General features: G+C 36.2%; 1 protein-coding gene across 4 annotated transcripts in view; it reads left to right on the top strand.

Annotated features, from left to right (window-relative positions):
- Window positions 1-693: 693 nt before the first annotated feature.
- Window positions 694-10,873, top strand: part of LOC115216769 (kelch domain-containing protein 8A-like) — a 37,996-nt gene continuing 27,816 nt past the window's right edge. Inside the window, exon 1 of one of the 4 annotated variants that reach the window (XM_036504300.1) lies at window positions 694-1,359. The gene's annotated coding sequence lies outside the window, so the exon portion shown is untranslated. Of the gene's footprint in view, window positions 1,360-8,322; window positions 8,420-10,873 lie in introns of those variants that run through there. The other 3 variants (XM_029786342.2, XM_029786350.2, XM_036504293.1) reach the window with 3 other exon arrangements.

The following is a 10,873-nucleotide window of genomic DNA, read 5'->3' as shown; positions in this document are numbered from 1 at the left end:
TACTTAGAATATAAACTGCTGGAAAGTTTTCCAGATTTTTAGTTCCAGTGATGGATTGGATCTGTAGTCTTCGAATTAGCTTTCTCCTTTCTGGTTTTGAGAAGCCTAATTTATCGAGATTAGTATTTTGGCGGTGTGTTACAAATATATGTATGTATGTATGTATGTATGTATGTATGTATGTATGTATGTATGTATGAATGTATGTATGTATGAATGTATGTATGTATGTATGTATGTATGTATGTATGTGTGTATGTGTGTGCGTGTATGTGCTTGTGTGTATGTATGTATGTATGTATGTATGTATGTATGTATGTGTGTGTGTTTCAACCGAAAATGCGTAGTATTAAAACGGGCCAGTTCAAAGTTCACTTTTTTTCTTTCTTTTTGGACTAGTTCAATAGAAAACATGAGCATTCGGAGAGTGCAAACCTCTGACAAGGCAACACCAACGTCCTCTCACTGATTAGCCAGAGATGATTTTTAAAATGAGAATATTTGAATTAAATTCGACTGCTCTCACAAACGAGAATACTAAAAATGAACTCGACTGCACTCAAAAATTAAGTGAAAGAAAAACGATCGATTCCAAAATCTAATCAGTTCGTGCCAGTCACGAGGTCAAACATCCTTGAAAGTTTCATCCGAATCCATCCAGCGGTTCTTGACATATCTTGTCCACGGACAAACAAACACAAGTGAAAACAATACCTCCGCCTTAGCGAAGGCGGAGGTAATAATCGGTTTATGACGATATGAATATTTTCAAGATGTTTTGTTCGTTAACAAATTGTCTATTTGAAATGCAACAGAAAATTCCTGTTTGCGTTAAACTTTTCTTGTAATGTATTTGCTTCAAAGCTGTCATGGGTTCGAACTGAATAGCAATTCTTTTCTTGATTCAATCATTGGACTGCAGCCATGCTCGAGCATCACCTTGAGCGGTTTAACCGAACAAGTTTGCTTTAGTGGCTGGCAATCTTTCTATCGAAACCTTTTACCGAACAGCTAAGTCACGGAGTCGTAAACAAACCAACGCCATGAGGAGTCAAAGAAATGCGAACGCGCTCATATAAATATGCATCTTTGCATACATACGACGGGCTTTCACGAAGTTTCCATCTACCAGATTCACTCACAAGGCATTGGACGGCCTGGTCCAAACCACGTAGACGTGAAACGAACTTCTTAACCATCCAGCCAAACCTGCACCTAAAAATCTATTATGACCCTGGAGTGATTTGAGCATGCAGCCTTTTGATAAGGAGTCAGATGCGCTACCGTTGCTTCACATTGCACAGTCTGAAATTCACCAACGCTCCCGTTTGGAATACATTCAGCAGAAGATACCTTTATGTAACGTTAAACCTATTCCATGTTTTTTAATATAATACCTTTCCAAACAAAATAAATTTTATTACAAGATAGTTCTAGCTTCAATGTTGAGGCATTTTGAAACATCTCAGTATATATATATATATGTAGTGGATCTTGCATGCATGAAGTGGATTCGATCCACCACAGCCAAATTTAAATTAACCCTGCTACAGAACTTTTCCCACGATGGAACAATGGTTTTTCTCTGACAACAGTTTTACATTTTCCAGATGCCTTTAGCTAGGCCGAAATAATGTTTTCACTACTTGACCATTTCTAACCTCTTCTACTTCACCAAAAGCTAGAATAGATAACAAGACCACCAACTAAATCTATTATTCTCAATGATATATCTATCTTTCTGGATCTTTATATAAGCAATCACACCCCAAACAAAATCAGTTAGTGACCACTCAGTGAGAACGAAGTCTGGCTGACCAGCTAGAACATTGGTCAGAGGGAGAAATGAAGTTTACTGTCAGCAACGTCCCACACCCTACAATTCTCACTAGCTCTAATTCTGTTCTCTTACATCATTCTATCTGTCTCGGCAACTACTACTAAACAATGAAGAGAACCCAAACTCAAACATTCTACCGCATCTAACTTTCGCATGCTTTTGGATTTATCATAACCTGCCCGTCGAGTCATGGTACTGTAACGTAACGGTAAATAAATACTTTCTTTAAACTTCATGCATTGTTCCTCTCGCACATCCTACAGTATGCAACCATAATAACAAACTCTTATCGTCACACCAGCCGACTATCAACTTCATAATAATGTTTACTAAACCAAATTTTGCCGTTACATATATATATTGATTTATTTAGAGAGAAATACAGAGCCCTAAGCATTTAAAAGATTTTGGTACCATCCATATATATGTAGATCAATATATATATAATGATGAACCATAAAATAAATTTTCATTCTTCAAAATGAAATAAAACTAACAGTAAGATAGAAAATAATGTTCATTTTTCGATACTCTCAACTTATCGATTTTGGAAAGTTTTCTACAACATTTTTTAAATTGCAAAGTTTTTTTTATCAGATCCTCAAAACGAATCTTATATATACTTTTGCTGAAGTAGAAGAGGTTAGAAAGGGTCAAGTAGTGAAAACATTATTTCGGCCTAGTTAAAGGTATCTGGAAAATGTAAAACTGCTGTCAGAGAAAGCCGAACAGGACGGTCGTGTTTTAGCAGCTCTCTCAAGCTGCCACCTCGTGGCGTTGCTACGCTATGCTTGAACGGACAGGATTTAGCTCACTCCACTTGACTACTGCGACGAGCTCCTAGGCTGCCGATTCGCCCCGAAAGAAGAATGTATATATTGCGAATCCAGAAATAAAATATTTATGCTGTTGAAGTTAATCGGAAGTCTTGACTCTTTCCTTCGATTAATATTTTTATGTAAAAGTTGAGAGCTGCACCCATCCAGTGTTACAGACCTTACATCCTGTTACAGTGGTTTCGTTTGTGCCTAAACCATTTACCATTTCTATGGTGCTCACCTCCTTCTTTTGATGCCCTAAGCATGTGCTTATTTGCTTAATGCAGCGCTGCAGGAATATTTGCAAACCTAAAGTTAGGGAGCTGGAAGAATCGTTACTGCGCCGGACTAAATGCTTTGTCGCGTTTCTTCTGACTTTACCATCTGAGTTCAAATTCCGCCGGATTGACTTCGTTATTCATCCTTTCGGGGTCGATAAAATAAGTACCAGTTGAGCACTGCTCTCCCGAAATTGCTGACTTTGTGCTAAAATTTGAAACCGATATTTGTTAACCGAGCAACATAGAGAGTAATATATTTTATTTCAGAATATTACAAATAAAAATTCAGAGCGGATCTTTTCGGTTTGAACGGCAGTTTTTCTAGCGGTGTCATATGAAACTGTCACCCATAATTATGACCCTAGTATCGATCTATTGCATTTCAATCTGTTAAACTTAGAAATTACAATTTTGTTTCCAATTTTGTTTACAATAATGTTTTCTTTTGACACATTCTACCAGTATACGAAGTTTCAAATTGTTTAGTTAACTAGAAAATTCCGTCCATCAAAAAGAAAAGATCCGAAATGGGTATCAGGGCGTGTATAAGTCTTGAAAAAAATTACAAAAATCGATTCCAGGTGAGAATGCGATCGATAAAGCCGTTTTTGTCCTGCTTTTTTCCGTCAACCTGTATATAACTGCACCTTCCATTTTTTGTTGTTTTTGTACTGCTTAAAGGCACGTTTCTTTCCTGCCAAGCTTACTATTTAAACCATGTTTGTGTTCTCCCAGGCAACAACCTTATCATTACTGGTACTTTAAACCCTTCGGTTGCATATTTGTGTGAATAAAATCGTTTTTCTTTGGAATGGAAAAAAAGTCTATCTTTATTTCTTCTTTTGCTGGTGTCTCAAATTTTGGTTAAATCAGTGTTTTTCAAAAGGGAGGCCTATGGGACGGCCGGACAAGTTGTTTTGAGAAAATTTGGTTTAAAGGTTTGACAACTCAGCATCATCTATTGGACAGGGAGCGTTTTGCTCGTCTTGTATAAAATATATGTATGGATTACATGAAGTTACAGGATGTTACTTCCGACTTCTATTGCTATATACTTTTATTTTTTAGGGACCGTTTACTTTCACTATATTTACGACGATGACTGTAACCAGCACAAGAATATATTGTTACGGAACGGAATCACCCGTCGTCGCCCGTCCCGAACGGGTCACACACAAGTTCCGCCACGGAACCCAAAGAGGCGGAGAGAGGAGATACAGATAGATACTTCCACAACCTCAGCAGCACAGAGATACAGAGGCACAACCCGAGATACAACCCAAAGAGGCAAGGCAACAACTGGCAACACTGGCTTATATTCAAACAACAGTTTATACGACAATTACAATTGTTACAACATCAAAGCATTTAAGGCAAACAACAAATCAATACATCATACGGTATACCACAGATCAAAGCATTTAACAACATGCATGTAACAATATAACAGTGTTCAGTAACGACACAACAAGTCCAGATCAAATAATGTTCACGATACGTCACAGTCCAATCAGAACACTTCGATACATTATACAATGTTCGTATCACAACAATTCACGAGTACACGTCCGAAGACACAGTTCCTTCAAAGTTTCTTTCTGAACATCACAATCAACAAGTCCTTTACTCAATTCACAATGTCCTTTATCGACCACATCGGCAGAGTCCTTGACTGTTCTTTTCTGTCGGTCCGTATACACCGTGACACATATCAATGCACAAACACATACCTTAATTCCTAACTGAATCGCCAGTGTCCCATTCTGCACTCATCTCTGAATACTGCCAAATCCTCTGAATACTCTGCTAATTCCCCTCTGTGCATATTCCAATCGCTTGCCCCTAGGCCTCCTCGCATTCCAGCTCGCTCCCAGGAATTCCAACGCTTGCTCCTTAAATCCAAGGTTCCATCCACTCGCTCTGACCTCCAGAGTCCGTCTGTCTTCTTCGAGGACCGGCCAGCGACTGCAAGATCCGTCTGTGTTCTTCGACGACCGCTCAACGACTGCCAAGACCTCACTTCGTCTCTGTGCTTCTTCCACTCCCTCATCTCCCTCTGTACCGCTCATACCCTCTCTAACTGTCCCTTAGTCTTATACTCTATCTCTCTCATGACAGCTCTACCATACTCTCTGCCTGTCCTTCTCTCCTACTGTCAATACCCTCTCCATCTGCTCTTAGATTCCCTTAATCTGTCCTCCTCTTCACTTCTTCAAGGGGTGCTTAGAATGACCTCCAATCGACCGCACAAGGTCAGAAAGGTCTCATTAATCTCCCACTAGACAAAGGACCCGTCACTTTTCACCAGACATACTGGAACCATTATTCCTATGTGGGTCACCAGAAACACTACACTAATTAAACCCGAAATGCACTTAGCCAACCGTAACAATATCTTTAAATGTATTTTTCCTGTCTGTTGTGTTAGATTGAACAATGATTTCAATAAATTATTGCCGTGATCAGTTCAATGCTCCTGATGAATTAATAATGAATTTTAAAGATGGGAACAAGGCCAAACATTTCAGGGATAAGTATAAACGATTATACTGACCGCAGTACTTCAGAGTACTTCAGAGGTATTTATTTTATCGATTTTGGAAGGATAAAGATCAAACTCAACCACGGTAAAATTCGAATAAAAACGCTGAAAAGATGTTAACGAATGCGGCAAAACGTTTATTTTGTATGGCAATCGATCCCTCTTCACATTTCATTAAGATCTGTAGCTTGTTTGGTACAATAAAGTTTCTTCGTCTAAGATTGTTTCTAGACCATCAAGGCCAACAGTTTGGGCGGATAGGAGTTAATCGATTACGTTGGCCCCTAGCATTTGGCTGGTACTTAATTTAATGACCTCGAAAAAATAAAAGGCAAAGTCGTTATGGGCGGGATTTGAACTCAGAGCATAAAGTCGGGTGGAATGCTGCTAAGCAGTTTGCCCACTTGTTAACGATTCTGCCAGCTCGCCGTCTAAGTTGTAATATTTTTTATTCGGTACAAAGCCAATGTTTATTCTGTTTATTGTACACAGCATACATGTTGTATTATTCAGTCTAGGCTACCTCCTATTGAGAAGACTAATAACCAAAAAGGACTTCGAGATATGACCATCCTGTTTTTCTGTTTATCTGGGCAGTGCCGTAGCGTGGGTTTTGGCTACCCTGAGCGGTAGCTATATTGGCCAATTCTTCCCTAAATGTAACATAGCTTCAACATATATTTGAACAAGAAATTACCCTGTGAGGTCCGCGTACCCCACACTATGTCACTGTGTCTAGGAGATGTAATTTTGGCAGGAGATTTTGCTGCAACTTTTAACAGATCCAGTGACCGCGTGGAGACTTCTTCATTAGCTCGAGTAGGCGGTATATTGTTTAATGAATGGAAATAGTAATAAAAAAAATAAACGTAGTCTATTGTGTTTATATATGTTCTTATGGCTTGCTTGTTCCCTGTGATTAGAATACATTCTGCGAATTCTGAATTTTAATCAAATTTTAATGGATTTGTCAGAGGAGAAAGCGTAGCGTTCATGACTCTTTCCAGGGCATCTGAGAAGAAGGAAACAGTTATACTCCAACTGGAGTCCTGATCCGAATGATTACTGTAAAGTGGACTTCTCTAAAGACAAGATGGATCTTTTCGGTTTGAACGGCAGTTTTTTCTAGCGGTGTCATTTGAAATTGTCGGATCTTTTCCTTTTGAACGGCAGTTTTCAACACAATTTCTAATTAACTAAACACTTTTAAACTTCGTATACTGGTAGAATGTGTCAACATGAAACATTTTTTTTTCTCTTGGCTTTCTTGAGAAAATTGTAATTTGTAAGTTTAACGTAGTTTAATTTTTCGAATTTTAACCAATCGATGGCCTCTATTTAGCTAAAATCATTTGCTGCGTCTAAAACTGAGACAACATCCTGTCACTGTTATGTTTAAGTTCGGAAAGCGTGTGTATAAAATTATAGAATTATTTTGTTTGTTAATTGTTTAAATTATTTTCCATTGCTTTCGTTTTAGCCTTTCGTTTTTTTTTTTTTCTTAAGCAATGGAAAATAGTTTAAACAATACACGTGTATCTCAAAACAAAAACAAAACGAATAATTTTAGACACACGCGTAACAATTAAATTAATTTAACAATTAAGAAAAAAAACCCGAAAGGCTAAAATTTAGGGTTAGGGTTAGTGTTAGGATTGGGGTTAGGGTTAGGGTTAGGGTCAGTGACAGGATGTTGTCTCAGTTTTAGACGCAGCAAATGATTTTAGATCAATATAGGCCATCGATTGGTTAAAATTTGAAAAATTAAACTACGTTAAACTTACAAATTACAATTTTCTCAAGAAAGTCAAGAGAAAAAAATGTTTTATTTTGACACATTCTACCAGTATACGAAGTTTAAAAGTGTTTAGTTAAGTAGAAATTGTGTTGAAAACTGCCGTTCAAAAGGAAAAGATCCAAATTGTCACCCATAATTATGACCCTAGTATCGATCTATTGCATTTCAATGTTTTAGGGTTAGGGTTAGTTAGGAGGGTTAGGGGTGGGGGAAGGGTATCTTTTTTTCTTCACAAATGTAAATAAACCCAATCTGTTTCTTAAACGGGGGACATATTCATACTGCACAAAATGTTTTTTTTACCTCAATAGACGTCAGTGATTGGTTGAAATTGCAGAAATTGAAGAAAAAAACAACAAATATCTCACAAACTATAGAATTTTCTCAATAAAGCCAAGAGAAAAAGATGTTTTATAGACACATTCTATCAGTATACGAAGTTTAAAATTTTTTAGTTACCTAGAAATTATGTTAAAAACTGCCGTTCAAACCGAAAAGATGGTAGTGTTAGCTTGGGCAACGGGTTAATTTTATTACGAACAGCAGCAGTCTCTCCAACATGCTTCCACATCATTTTTGATAACTGAATTTCCTTCACAGTGTTGGTCTACTTGAAGCTATGCTAGAAGATACTTACGGAAGGATGACACGCAATTGGAACGAGACCGCAGTCCTATTATTTATTTCATGGAGCTTAGAAGGATGGAAAAAAAAATAAAGAAGATTCCTTCAGATTTTGAATTCAGACAGTAATACACAGGGATCTTTTCGCTTTGACCGGCAGATTTTTTTAGTAATTTCTTTGTAACTAAACACTTTTAAACTTCGTATACTGGTAGAATGTGTCAAATAAAACATCTTTTTCTCTTGACTTTCTTGAGAAAATTCTGTAGTTTGTAATCTATTTCTTGTTTAATTTCTTGCATTTAAAGAAAAGTATATTACAGGCTGTAGAAGCCAAATATATGAAACGTTAATATAAAACAAAAATACGCGTATAAAAAGTTGGTTCGTTTCGGTGTTGGTGTAAAATACTGGTGGAAACTCTGAAGTATGTCTGAATCTTTGTTTCTCTGGATAGGTATTATGATTTGTTATGTACTCAACAACCGGCTTGCTGAACCGGATTCTTGGTAAAAAGTAATTAATTTATCTTTTTTTTCCCTCTCTTTAATTCATATTTGAATTTTTTATATAATTTGAATAATAGTTAAGATATGAAATCAGCTATAATACAAAGTATTCTGTTTGAATGATTATCTGGCCATAGGGCGTATGTTTGGGGAGTGATCTTTATTATATTAAGACAGTGTTTATAATTGATTTTTTAATATTGAAAGGGCGTAGATGGTATTTTTGAATGAAGCGGTTTGGCATTTTATTTACATTGAATTCTTAAAAAAAAAATGGAAAATGTAGTTTTACAGAAAAATTAGAAAATAACTAACTTTAGAAATCATAATAGTTTAATTGAAATTTATATATATATATATAAATATCGTGTACATTAAAACACATTAAGAGGCTTCCAAATAGGAAAGCCTTGTGCTAGAAAGAGCAGTAGAAAATTCAAACTAATTAGGGATAAATTCTCGAAAGGAATGAAAATTAAAAACGTTTACCATCTAATTTAGTTCCTAGACCAATAATAATTTCTATAATTCTTATTACCCTAATATTATTTATTATGTATATATATATATATGTTTTCTTTTAACTCTTAATCTATGAAAGATTTGTTTATCTATAGCACACACGCACATATATGCTATTTTATATACACTCACCCCTGTAGTTATTTCAGAGTAATTTTTTTCACTCCAAGTTTCAATATTAATTAATCTTCCCTTCCAGTGTTCCTTATTTCGTTACTACCCCCCCCCCCAACGTCCCACTAATCTAGTTATCTTTGTCAACATTCTTTAATTTATCTCTGTTGTTCCGTTGTCCTCGTTGTACCCATGCCAACAAAATCTTCACAACAAACTTATTATACACATTCTTCGATCTGTTATTATTACTATTTTTGTCGGCGATCTTGATGCTTAACGTTCTAAATAAGAACAAATACATGGATATCTTTTCTAGCTGTCCCAGTTTTTTTTTTTCTTTATTTTCACTTTACTTGCGTACGGTTTATATTCTTAAAAATGAAAATAAATATACGAATACTGCCAATATAGTATTAGCAACGAAAAGCAATTTTAACCTCCAATTGCTAATTTATTGCATTATAGTTTTCCTTTTTTTTTTTTTTTTTCTCCAATCGCTAATAAAATTAGTAAATGTTATTGAAACCCTTTCCATCTTCTAGTATAAATATGTCATTTAGCCATGTTCTTTTAAACTGAAACAACTAATAATGGGACTTTGTAATGTCCCATTTCTTCATTTCAACTGTTTTTTGATTCGGCTCCCTGTGTACGGTCAAGCAAATTTTCCAGTGTCTACAAAATTTTCCCTATCATAACCAAAACACTTAAGCATGGCTTTAACCCCCACCTGAGACAGCCGGTTATCCAAACAAACGATAGGTCTATCGTTAATTGACAATGGGTAGATGAGGAATAAACCGACAATCTGACATACCTTCAGAGTCTCGTCGTATTATCCCCACCAAATACCCAAAGTCCATCTAACCAGACACCTGAAGCATATTAGCGATAGTAATATTTCTTTTCAGCGGGAGTAATAGTATCCGATCCCCAGTTATTTGGATCCAATCCACCGATGTGTAGATTTTTATTTGAATTTTTGTGATCCTTACACCGTCTGTTACAGACGTATCTCATGAAATCCATTACTTAGATTCCCCATTGGGTATTCGTTCGGTTATCATCATTTAGTAGTAACTTGTTAAACAATTTAGGGTACCCTTTCCCATAGAAGTGACCAGGCCTCTAGGGCAGGGTAGGAGACTGAAGATTTGAAATGGGGTAAAGCAAATTGGTAAATTTTTACAATCCGGCAAATTAACATGTTCAATAAAAATGTAGAGGATTTCCAACATTTTGAATTTGTGCAACACCATCACAAAGAAAGACGTATCATTTAGATGTAAGGGCGGGATACCAAAGGATTCTTCTAATATTTTGGTGGGCAGGGCGTGGTTTTTTGTCAGTTTCAGAACTACTTTACTGATTTATGGTGCTTTTGAGTAACGTATGGCATTGCCACAAATGAAAGTGAAAACGGCAGAGAATGAAAAGCGCATATTATTTAGGACACAAACTTCAGATCACCATGCAAGAAGTTTTATTTAACCACACTCAGAACAAATCCTCTTGGTTCTTTATATTGTCCGTAGGAAGACACGTCTTTTGATTATTTTTTGCCAACTATTTCCCAAGTGAACACTATCTCACATATTCGACAAACTATTCATTAGGGCAACTCTAGTCAATGTTAAATTGCTTGGTGCTGTTTTCTCTGAAGACTGACCTTATTACACTAATCCCCAATTAACTTTACTCTTTCATTTTCTTCACCATTTTGTTACCACCTCTTATTTGTTATCATTATTATCGCCATTGTCTTCCATCTCTCCCTGCTTCTTATCAAATGGAGTGTTTTGACTCATGGTCTTGTTTAAAC

Source organism: Octopus sinensis, linkage group LG1, assembly GCF_006345805.1.
Source record: "Octopus sinensis linkage group LG1, ASM634580v1, whole genome shotgun sequence".
NCBI lineage: Eukaryota > Metazoa > Mollusca > Cephalopoda > Octopoda > Octopodidae > Octopus > Octopus sinensis.
Note: the sequence above shows the minus strand (reverse complement) of the source record. Positions and strands in the feature narration are given on the sequence as shown.